Here is a 12,964-nt window from a genome sequence, read left to right as displayed (position 1 = left end):
TCCAACACTAATGGTCTAGTTACATCAGAATAAAACAGAATCTACTTAGAGTAATAATAACAGTGTGGGGGAGTGATTTTTCTTCTGTAAGTCTATAGAACTTGAAGTACATTCTGTGCGCTCTGTTAGGTATTTTTCCATTTCACTCTTCTAAGTGGTTTGGCTCATAATTCCATCCCTGCCTACGTCTCTGAAATACAATTGATATCCTGATGGGCAGTATTCTGAAAGCTCATGCGATTTTTAGGGTATCACGTTCCCTGTGTGTCCTCATCTTCAGAATCAAAAGTTAGAATACTTTTTTTAAAGTTTCAAATTGAAAAAAACAATTTTAAAATGTAAAATTTATCCGTGCAACCACAATAAGTGGTTCATAACCAATGCATGTTCCAACTTTTGGAGTGTTATCCCATTTTTACAACTACAAGGGTGTCCTTTCTTTTCTTAAGTATCATCCCCCCCACCTCCCAAACCAAAAAGCAGCAAAACTGCTTAGTAAGTTGTATCTCACTATTAACATACATCAAGTCTTACTACAGGACTTTTGAATCCTCAAGGAACAAAATTATAGATGGTAGAATTACCATGAACTATGATAGTATCATTTCGTCATAAAATTTTTTGAAAATTGGTAGTTGTTATAATCCAAATAGTCCATTGCCTGGACTAGCTGTATTACATAGAAGTCATTATGATATTTAAGTTGCTTTTAAAAAGTACTCATCTCTTTTTTCTTCCTTGCTCCTTTTATGTTAAATTGATTTGGTAGGTACCACTCTTCAAAATTTAGATGCTATCTATCAAATAATGTGGCAGATACAAAGAAAAGAGGGAAAATAAATGTGGGTGAGTTTTGTTTGTTTAAGGCATGAGGTTTTATTTTCCTAAATACCCCTGTGGAATAGGGTAGAGAGGTCCCCATTTCCCGTTCTCAACATGGTTAGCAATGGCAGCTTGCAGGAAGAGGTTCTTTCTCTGTAGCTCTGCCCCTATGAGAAGACCCTGTTCTGATTCTATGGTTCATCAAACCCAAAAACCAGGGAGGCTAGATCTGAATGAGGAGGGTGAGCTGTGCCAGCCACATGGGGAAAAATTGAATCCTGATTGTTGCCCAATGTCACGTTGTCCCTACTGGGGCTGACGCTTCGTTCTGAGCCATTGCATTCTGACTCATAGGAGATATTTCCACCTTTGCAACTCCTTGCCTTAACTTCACCTTAACTTTGGGCTCTCAACTGCTAAAAAAAAATTACCAAGTCTGCTGAATCCTGCCAAGTAGCTTTTAGTAGTGGATCTGCTTTTAGGTGACTGTTAGCATATTGAGTATTAGAATATTACAGCAGCATAAACTATTGAAGAAATTCATGTGCCACCACTGCAGGTGGGCTCGCTAGGGACATTAGCTCTGATCTGTGCCTTCTAAAGGTGACCATGTGACAATGCAGAGAGGTCCCTGCCCTTGAAAGAAAAATTTATTGTTATTCATATTTCCACTAGAAATGGGAGGCATGCCATCAGGGCTGCATGGGGAAGCACCAGAGCCAGAAGGCAGAAGCAGGAGTGAGGGAGAGAGCCTTCATTGTGTTTCTGTGGGAAACACCAGGCAGGGCAGGGGAAACAGGTTGGGATTGTCTAGTTTGGATGGTGGTGGTGGGCTCTGGGCTATGAGGGTGGGATCTACTTGTCTGGTATTGAGCTCTGGGTGATTAAGCCTGAGGACTCTTTTCTCCTGGACTGTAAGAGCCAGACAAAGGAGGTGGCTCACAGTGTGGGCTCTGGATTGGTTGGTTCTCATATGAAAGGTATGCTTCCTTGTGGGCCCTTTGCTGCCTCTCACTGGCCAGCCCAGGAGGGGCAGTCTCCCCAGCCAGTGAGTCCCCCAAGATGTCAAAATATCATAAAGTCTTTTTAAACACATGATTTTTTTTTTAAGATTTTATTTATTTATTTGACAGAGATAGAGACAGCCAGCGAGAGAGGGAACACAAGCAGGGGGAGCGGGAGAGGAAGAAGCAGGCCCATAGCTGAAGAGCCTGATGTGGGGCTCGATCCCATAACGCCGGGATCACGCCCTGAGCCGAAGGCAGGCGCTTAACCGCTGTGCCACCCAGGCGCCCCTAAACACATGATTAATACAATTGTCCTCCGATATTTTGACATCATATTAAGGAAACTTTGGAGTGATGATAGTGGAGACATTAAAGAGTAAGGCATACGTTACCTTGAACAGCACAGAAAGCATTTTACTATGAGAGGACAAAGGAGCAACACAGGCAGAGGTGTGAGGAGTCCTTGAGGCCAGTCCATAACTGAGGTTCCTATTTATATGCATTAGCCACGATCACAGATCTGGAGTCTTCAACACTATCTTGGAGGAGTTGTAAAGTGTATGAAATATATGAGTGTGATAATAATATCTTGATCTCTTTCTTGAGTCAAGTTGGCAGGTCCAGCAGTTATGCTACTGGAGCATATGATAATTTAGTAAATACATTAACGATTAAGTGTGTGTAACCAAGGGAAAGGAGTATTATGATTGGAGACACGGGGTAGGAGGTCCTGGTGGAAAGCTGGAGGGGGTAGTAGGAGAAGGCAATGGAGAGTGAGTGAGTGGTCCTCTCCCAGAGACTTGAGGGGTTGACTGAGAGAAGGCAGGTGCTTCCTGGGGAAAGTAATAATCACCTCCATCTTCAATTTAGCCATGGGAATGTAGGGGTGTGTGTTTTGGCAGAGAGCAAGGAATATAATACCAGGGTAATGCACTAAACAGGTAGCAAGCTCAGAAACATGATAGAATCCCTAATATTGAAGGAAGAAAAGTAAAAACGTCCTGTGTCCAATTTGTGACTTAGCAAAAGCAGTCTGTGGGCATAAATTCTAGTGTCCAGGGTCAAATTTTCTCCAGTGGCAAGCTCGTGGTCTGGGAGATGTCATCTGAGCAGTGAGCTTCTGGGCCAGAGTGATGTTGTCTGGGGTGTGGGACTTGGGGTATCCATTTTAAGTGGGTACGCACGCAGATTGATGTGGGTCTCAACGTTTGGTATGTCTGCTTGAAGCAGTGATTTACTGGAGGTGTTTGTAAACCAATGAAAGCAACCAGACCAGCAGTAAGAAAACCAACAGTCAATAGAATGGTGGGTAGCTACACCTTGCAAAGTTTTTGTTTTTGATTTTTGGTTTATGTTCACTTGGGTCCCTTATCAGTTGAGCAGCTGCCAGACCTGTGAGAATGTCTGTGATTAATGGGTCCCAAGAAAGTATGTGCCCTCAGTCTGGCCTTTAACCCTTGTGGGATGGGGGCAAGATAGAAAAATTTATAGAGGGGGAAACCTTGTTAATGGGCCTAACATATAATGAGTTTTTAATATACATGAAGGCAACACATATCCCCCTTTATTTATTTTTTTATTTAAATTCTAGATAGTTAACATACAGTACAATATTGGTTTCTGGAGTAGAATCCAGTGATTCATCATTTACATACAATACCCAGTGCTCATCACTACAAGTTGCCCTCCTTAATGCCCATCACCTGTCTAGCCCATCCCCCATCCACCTCCCTCCATCAACCCTCAGTTTGTTCTTTGTCATTAAGAGTTTCTTATGGCTTGTTCTCTCTCTCCTTTTTTCTTTTCCCCCTTCCCATATATATTCATCTGTTTTCTTTCTTAAATTCCACATATGAATGAAATCATATGATATTTCTCTTTCTCTGAGTGACTTATTTCACTTAACATAATACACTCTAGCTCGATCCATGTCATTGCAAATGGCAAGATTTCATTCTTTTTGATGGCTGAATAATATTCCGTTGTATATATGTACCACATCTTTTTTATTCATACATCAGTCAGTGGATATTTGGACTCTCTCCATAGTTTAGCTATTGTAGATAATGCTGCTATAAACATTGGGGTGCACATACCCCTTCAAATCTGTATTTTTGTATCCTTTAGGTAAATCTTGGTAGTGCAATTGCTGGATTGTAGGGTAGTTCTATTTTTAACATTTTGAGGAACCTCCATACTGTTCTCCAGAGTGGCTGCACCATTTGCATTCCCACCAACAGTGCCAGAGGGTTCCCTTTCTCTGCATCCTTGCCAACACCTATTGTTTCTTGTGTTGTTAATTTTAGCCATTCTGACAGGTGTGAGGTGGTACCTCATCGTGGTTTTGATTTGATGATTTGATTTGATGATGAGTGATGTTGAGCCTCTTTTCATATGTCTGTTAGCCGTCTGAACACATATCCCCCTTTAATGGAGGAAAGTGCAATTAGAAAATTTTTTCCAGTTCTATTAAAAATGGATAAATATAATTACGTATATTCAAAGTGTACAACATGATGATTTGATATACATGTACATTGAGATAATGAACACATCTGTGACTTCACATAGCGTGTGTGTGTGAAGAGAATGCTTAAGATCGACTCTCAGCAGCTTTCAAGAACACAAAACTATATAATTAACTCTAGTCCCTGTGCTATACCTTAGATCCTCAGAACTTACTCTTCTTATAACTGAAAGTTTGTACCCTTTGACCTACATCCTCCTCCTCCCATTTCCCCCTCTCCCCAGCTCCTAGCAACCATCATTCTATTCCTAATTTCTATCAAATCAGCTTTTTTTTTTAAAGATCCCATATATAGTGATACCATGCAATATTTGTCTTTCTGTGGCTTATTTCACTTAGCATAATTCATCCCTGTTGTCACAAAGGACAAGATTTCCTTTTTTAAAGCAGACTAATACTCTGCTGTGTGTGTGTGTGTGTGTGTGTGTGTGTGTGTGTGTGTGTATAAGATTTTCTTTATCCAGTTACCCATTGAAATACATTTAGGTTGTTTCCATATCTTGGCTATTGTGAATAAGCTGCAGTGAACATGGGAACGCAGATATTTCTTCAAAATACTAATTGCATTCCTTATGGGAGTTCACTTCATTTCCTATATGGTTTACAAATTTTTTTTTCCCATTCTATAGGTTGCCTTTTCCATTTATTAATTATTTTCTTTGCTGTACAGAAACTTTAGTTTGATGTGGTCCTACTTGTTTATTTTAGCTTTCCTTGCCTGTGCTTTGGACATCTTATCCAAAAAGAAATCACTGCTAAAACCAATGTCAAAGAGTTTCTTCTCTTCATTTTCTTCTAGGATTTTTATATTTTCAGGTCTTACATTTAAGTCTTTAATCCATTTTGAGTTAATTTTCATAGGTATAAGATAGCTGTCCAGTTTCATTCTTTTGCATGTGAATATCCAGTTTTCCCAACACCATTTATTGAAGAGGTTGTCTGTTTCCCATTGTGTTTTCTTGGGGCCCTTGTCAGGGTTACTTGACCATATCTACATGGGTTTATTTTGGTGATGTCTGTACTGTTCTACTGGTCTATGTGCCTTTTAATGCCAGTATGACACTATTTTAATTACTGTAACTTTGTAATATAGTTTGAAATCACAAAATATGGTGCTACCAACTTTATTCGTCTTTCTCAAGATTGCTTTGGCTATTGGGGTCTTCTTGCTTCCTTATGAATTTTGGGAATTTTTTTCTATTTCTGTGAAAAATACCATCGGAATTTTGACAGGGACCACACTGAATCTGTAGATCACTTTGGGTAGTATGCATATTGTCACAATATCAATTCTTCCAATCTAAGAACATGAGATACCTTTTCCTTTTATTTGTGTCTTCAATTTCTTTCAGCAGTGTCTCGTAGTTTTCAATGTACAGGTCTTTCATCTCCTGGGATAAACTTATTTCTATGTACTTTATTGTTTTTTAATGCAATTGTAAATGAGATTGTTTTCTTAATTTCTCTTTCTGATCGTTTGTTGTTTGTGTATAAAAATGCAATTGATTTTGTATTCTGGGATTTTACTGAATTCACTGATCAGTTTTAACAGTTTTTTTGGTAAGACCTTTAGGGTTTTCTATTTATAAGAGATAATTTTACTTTTTCCTGTCCCGTTTGAATGTCTTTTATTTCTTTTTCTTGCTCAATAGCTGTGGCTAGGATTTCCAGTGCTGTCTTTAATGAAAGTGGTGAATGTGGGCATCCTTCTCTTACTCATGATCTTTAAAAGAAAGGCTTTTAACTTTTCACTGTTAAGTGTGATGTTAGCTGTGGGCTTGTCATACATAGCCTTTATGACGTTGAGAAACATTCATTCTACACCTAATTTGTTGAGAGTTTTTATCATGAAAAGATGTTAAATTTTGTCATATACTTTTTCTGCATTATTGAAAAGATCATATACATTTTATCCTTCATTCTGTTAATGTGGGTATCACATTGGTTGATTTGCATATGTTGAACCTTCCGTGCATCCCAGGGGTAAATCCCTCTTGATCCTGATGAAAATCATGTAAATCATGGTTAAATCTTTCCTATGTGCCCCTGAATTTGGTTTACTAGTATTTGAGGATTTTGTGAATCTATCTTCATCAGATATATTGGTCTGTAATATTCTTTTCTTATAGTGTCCTTACCTGGTTTTGTATCAGGGTAATAATGGCCTTATAAAGTAAGTTTGGAAATGTTCCATCTTCTTCCATTTTTTGAGATGGTTTGAGAAGGATTGGTATTATTTAAATGATTGATAGAATTTGCAAGTGAAGCCATCTGGTTCTAGTCTTTTCCTTTTAAGAATTTTTGATTACTCCTTCAGTCTCCTTGCTTGTTATTGACATGCTCAGATTTTCTATTACTTCATGATTCAGTGTTGGTAAGTTGTGTATTTCTTTGAATTTACCCATTTCTTCTAAGTCCTCTCATTTGTTGGCATAAATGCTCACAGTATTCTCTTAAGATCCTTTGTATTTCTGTAGTATCGTTTGTGATGTCTCCTCTTTTGTTTATTGTGTGTTTGAATCATCTCACTTGTTCTTAGTCTGGCTAATGGGTTGTTAATATTATCTTTAAAAAAACCAACTCTTCATTGATCTTTTCTGTTGTCTTTCTAGTGATTTGCACACTATCATTACAGTATTAGAGTATTTTGAATTTGACTATATATTTATCTTTACTAGTGAATTTTATATTTTATATGCTTTCAATTACTAATTAGCATCCATTAGTTTTAGTTTGAAGAACTTCCTTTAGCATTTCTTGTAAGGCAGATCTAGTGTGATGAATCCCCTCAGCTTTTGTGTATCTGGGAAAGTCTTTATTTCTCCCTCCTTTCTAAAGGACAGCTTTGCTGGGCAAAGCATTCTTGGTTGGCAGTTTTTTTTCTTAGTGCACTCTGAATATATCGTCCCATTTTATCCTGGTTTGCAAGGTTTCTACAGAGAAATCTGCGGATAACCTTGTGGGGTTTCCCTGCATGTGATGAGTCTTTTTTCTCTTTGGCTGTTTTCAAAATTCTCTTTGTCTTTGATTTGTTTATTGATTTGTTTAGAGAGGTAGAGAGAGCAAGAGGTGTGGGGGAGGGGGAGAGGGATAGAGAATCTTTTTTAAGATTTACTTATTTGAGAGAAAGAGAGAGAATGCTCACACATGAGTCGGGGGAGGGACAGAGGGAGAGAATCTCAAACAGACTCCCCACTGAATATGGAGCCCCACATGGGGCTTGATCTCAGGATCCATGAAATCATGACCTGAGCTGAAATCACAAATTGTATGCTTAACCAACTGAGGCACCCAGGCACCCTGGGAGAGAGAATCTCAAGCAGACTCCCTGCTGAGCATGGAGCCTGATGTGGAGTTCAGTCTCACAACCCTGAGATCATGACCTGAGCTGAAATCAATAGTTGGATGCTAACTGACTGAACCACCCAGGCACCCCATCTTTGTTTTCGAGTTTTGAGAGTTTCCTTATAATGTGTCTCAGTGAAGATCTTTCCAAGTTGAATCTGTTTGAGGACCTTTGAGCTTCATGTGCGTGAATGATCCCTATCTCTGTCCCAGCTTGGGAAGTTTTCTTCCATTATTTCTTTAAATGATTTTCTTTCTCTTTCTCTCTTCTTCTGCGACATTCACAATATGAACATTTTTACGAAAGATTTTATTTATTTGAGAGAGAGTGAGAGAGAGAGAGAGAGAGAGAGAGCATGAGCTGGGTGGAGGAGGAGTGGGAGAGGGAGAAGCAGACTCTCTGCTGAGCAGGGAGCCTGATGTGGGGCTCGATCCCAGGATCCCAGGATCATGACCTGAGCTGAAGGCAGATGCTCAACTGACTGAGCCACCCAGGCGCACCAGTATGAACATTTTTTGCTTGCTGTTGTCCCATAAGTCCCATAGGTTTCCTCCACTCTTTTTCCCCCCTCTGTTGGATAATATCAGTGCTCTGTCTTTAAGTTTGGAGATTCTTTCTTCAGCTTGTTGAGCCTTCTATTGAAGCTCTCTGTTGCATTTTTCATTTAATTTATTGTATCCTTCACCTCTAGAATTTTTGTGTGGTTCTTTTTTATGATTTCTAATTTTTTGTTGACACTTTTGTTTTATTCATGCATTATTTTCCTGAGTTCATTGAGTTGTGTTTTCTTGAATTTCACTGAGCTTCCTTAAAATAATTATTTTGAATTCCTTTTCTGGTAACTCACAGAATTTCAATACTTTGGGGTCAGTTGCCAGGAAGTTATTGTGCTCCTTTTGTCATGTCGCGCATCCTTGCCTTTTGTGTGTGTTTCTAAGGGGTCTATATTGACGTCTGGGCGCTCGAGGGGGATTTACTTCCTCCGGCCTTTTCAGACTGGCTTTGGTGGGGAGAGACTTTTACCTGGAGGTGGGCTGTGAGGGCACCGGCTGAGTAGGGTGCATTTCTTGTTCTGGGGAGTGTACAGCGGCATAGTGTCTACGCGGGTCTGTTAGATGAGGTCGGTGTCAGTAAAGGCTGTGGGGATCTTTGGTGGCCCAGACTGTGGAAGGCTTGCTGGTGGCAGTGGTGGCTAGGGCTACTGCAGTCCTTGGCGGTGAAGCTTGCTGAGGTTCTCCTGTTCTCCTTTGCTACCCATGGAAGGAAGTTCTGGTTGAGGGCGTCCCTCCTGGCACCAAGTCAGTACACGGATCCTCAGTGGCGCTGTGGTCCAGGGCTGGGTTGCATGTGGAACCACCATCATGCCTGGGTCCTGAGGCACAGGTGCACTTGCGGCAGCAGGGACACCCGTGTCTGAGGTACTGGCATTTGCAGATCTCCCATGGAACCAGGGTCTGGGTCTGCGGCTTGTGCATGACTCGAGCCCCAGGAGCACGGTATGCAGTAGTGGCACAGACCCTAGGGTGACAGAGTGCAGCAGTGGTCTGACCCCAGGGGCAGGGGGCAGAGTAACAGCAGCTTGGCCCCAGTTATGCTGGATCGAAGCTCCAGCTCAGGAACCAGAGAGGGAACACAGAACTGTAGTGGTGTGGCCTGGCGATGGCAGGTCAGTGCCTGGACTTGGGGCCTGGGGGCAGAGCACAGAGCAGCAGTAGCAACAGCTCAGCCCCTATGACGGAGAAGCAACACCCTGACTTAGGATGCAGGAGGCGAGTCAGCGGCCAGGGCGGCAGCATTCCCTGGTCACGGCGGGCCGAAGCTGTGACTTGGGACCCAGCAGCAGCAGCTCGGCCTGCGATGGCAGGTCAGACTGTGACCTGGGGACAAGGTGTAGAGCAGCAGCAGCCCTGTCCTAGTAACGCCGGGTCAGCGCCCTGACTTAGAACCCTGGGGTGAGACACGGAGCTGCAGCAGCACGAGCCTGGGCCGGTGGGTCACAGGCGTGACATAGGAGCCTAGGGGCAGCTCTCACCACAGGGACGGCTCCAGCCCCGGGAAGGAGACCCTGTGCGACCCGAGCAGCTCCATCAGCGGAGCTCAGCGTCAGTGAAGACTGTCAGGGTCCTCAGTAGCAAAGGCTGTGAAGGTCCACTGCTAGGGGCCCCTGCTCTCCTTTCCTTGTGGGGTACAATCCCTCTGAGGGGATCCCTCTTGGTGTGGAGCGGCTCTGGACTGAGGGTCGGGGTGGTACAGGGAAAAATGTTTCCTACACTTTTCCATGTGGCCATCCTCTGGATTTGAGGGGGTTTTGCTGCATTTTTGTAGTCCAGAGCTTTCCCAGAGCCTTTTCCGTTGACGTGTAGTTATTTCTTTGTTGCTTTTGTTGTTTTGTGGGAGAGATAATCATCGGGACCACCTACCCCATCAACTTGCCAGGTATTTTGGGGGGAAGTTTGTAAAGTTTGTATGAGGGATGAATCAGCCAAGAGGCTCTGAATTAAGAGACATTAAGGCCTAGGGCATGATTGAGGCCATCGCGCCGTCTGTTTGCTAGACTCGAATTTGAACAGGAGTTTTTGAGGAGATCATTATTTTTCCATTGAACTGGTTGTCTGGGACCTAACAGGGGCATGAAAGTTCTATTGAACACCTTTTCCAGAAGCCCAGTGTTGCATATTCTGAGAAGTGACACGTGTGTCTTGGTTACTATTCATAATGCCTGTAACCTCCGGGGGAGTAAGGAGTGTCCTGGCAAGGGCTTGTGTTGTGGGCCTAGTACGTGTGTGACTTTGATTGTGTTTTAGCTTTAGCTACAAGATTCCCAGAGATTTTATCCTGAAAAGGACAAACCTTAGGCCGGGGCAACAGTTGTGATGTGTATGCAGATGGGGCTGTTTGCTGAGCACGAAGATGACTGCCTCAGTTTTGGCCAATGGTGCCCACCCTTGGGGTCCCATCCTTTGTTGGAGGGACATCCTGGCTAGAAGATAGAAAGTTGCAGTGTTCCTCTGAGCTCACCATCATTTTTATGATGGTGGGCAATGCCATTCATGTAGTCTATGAACTTTCACTGCTGTTCACTCAGTTAATCCCAACAGCTCCTCAGGTAGCGAAGGGCCTGGGGAAGGTAGCATCGGGCAAGGGACTGAGGACAGGGGAGACCACTCCTTCCTGTAGGTGGACTATGTCAGAGAGTCCGAGTTTGGCTCCATCCTATATCAGGGAGGCCTCAGTACCCATGTGGACTTTGTGGGGTGACTTTCATGAACCAGGGGCATCTGGATACAGAGATACAGCCCAGTGTCTGGGAGAGCCTCTGTTTATAGGACAGTCGGGTATGAGGTCAGTCATCTGGGGTCCAGAGATGCCAGGTGACCTAAGAAAAGTTGCCCAGATCTCTTGAGTGAAAGAGTCTCTGAGAGCAGTGCCTATGGATCTTAATTTGGTCAGATTTCAGAGGGTTTTTTTGAGGGAGCCCCATTTAAGGGGGACTGATTTGAAGTAGCAACATCAGTGAGATTAAGGATAATTTGTAAACGAGGACTATGTGGTCATCAGAACCCAGAAAGTACTGAAAGATGTTAGGATGTTAGGCTTGTATGTCCTTGGTGAGTGTGTCAGATGAATCTTCTTGGAGCAAGGATGGCATCATTGTGATGTCATGCCTGTGCTCGCGGAGGGGATGGGCGCAGCAAAGATCTTGTCTGCAAAGCTGCCGAGGTACCCCGCAGGGAGCCTGGAGAAGGTAATATGTCCCCTCAAGGTGAAGGAGAAGTGTGCCTGAGAGACTGTTGCTGCAGCAACAGTAGTAGCGAGTAGGAGCAAGTGTCCTAGCCAAACCTCTAAGAGCAACATATTTACCAGCTACTGATTGAATAAAATTAGTAATTTTACAATTTTAAAAATATTGGATATTGGGTATCAGGGCCCTAATGCATGGGACCACGGCAGCAAGACGGCAGTAATCCACCAGGAAGGACCTTTATATTCCCTGGGTTTAAGAACGGGCAAATTTGAGCCATAAAAATGGAGAAGCAACTAGGTTAATCACCTCTTTGTGAATTAGGTTTTATAGAATAAAATTTAACTCTTGAAGGGCCTTATTAACTTACACTGGGCCAGGTAAACTATTTTAATGGTAGGGTGGGGGGGGGATCATGGAGTCCCATTTTTGTCAGTCCAATTTGTAAGTGACAATGACTTACATTAGTTTTAATTTGTTATTCATTATGTTAGTGTGTCTCTACATGGGGGTATTTTAGGAGAGTTGGTACTGTCGCTACAGGAATTGAGACAAAACTACAGTTACAATGAGGCATACCTATATTTTTTTCCTGTTTTTTATTTGATTACTTTTTTCAGATGGTAAGAGCTACAATGTCTATATTTAGTAGAATCCCCAGGTATAATTATGATCCCCCCGCCATATTGATTACGTCCAAGAAGTTTTGTCATTGGTGCATTTTAGCAAAATGTTCAAGCTAATTTAGAACCTACAGCTAAGGCTGCAGAGGCACAAAAACCAATGAACACTTTTTAATCTTCTGGTTGTAAAAATCTTTTAGTATATCAATCTTATTATACATTTGCTCCACATATAATTATTCTACATAATTCGTTATATAAAATTTGTTACATCATTTGCTGCTGCATCCGGGAGAGTAGAGGTGGCAGCATCCTGAGTTTGTGACCACGTGATTTTAAGGAGGAGGCTCGTATCGTGTTGATAGGCGGTAGCTCTCCTGAGCGCCCAGACATGCCGGCCAAGAGATTTGCCATCTTGGACGAGTTGAGAACCTTCCTTGAGTCTTAGGGGGGAGCAGGAACAATCTACTCCTCTGCTCTTGTCCTTTTTCTTCTCTTTCTATTGAGATGGAATTTGCATTGAACATGGAGCTATCAGTCTCCACGGAAGAGGTTTCTTATCTCACACTGGGCCTGGGGACAAAGTGCAATAGCAGAAAGGCAAGTGACAACAAAGAGGTCTGCCCTTGAAGCAACTTCTTCTCTTTTTTAGAGAGACAGAGAGCGTGAGTGGGGACAGAGGGAGAAGGAGAGAGAGAATCTTAAGCAGGCACCACACGTACTGGCCCAATGTGGGGCTCGATCTCACAACCCTGAGATCATGACCTGAGCCAAAACCAAGAGTCAGCCACTTACCCAACTGAACCACCCAGGTGCCCCTTGAAGCAACTTTTTAAGCCTTTTGGGGGCTGTAGTTTCCACGAGGAGGGCGCTCAGCATCATGTCACCAACAGATCC

The sequence above is a fragment of the Ursus maritimus genome, unplaced genomic scaffold (assembly GCF_017311325.1).
Source record: "Ursus maritimus isolate PB19 unplaced genomic scaffold, ASM1731132v1 scaffold_6, whole genome shotgun sequence".
Lineage (NCBI taxonomy): Eukaryota > Metazoa > Chordata > Mammalia > Carnivora > Ursidae > Ursus > Ursus maritimus.
The sequence above is the reverse complement of the archived record's forward strand: the minus strand, read 5'-3'. Positions refer to the sequence as shown.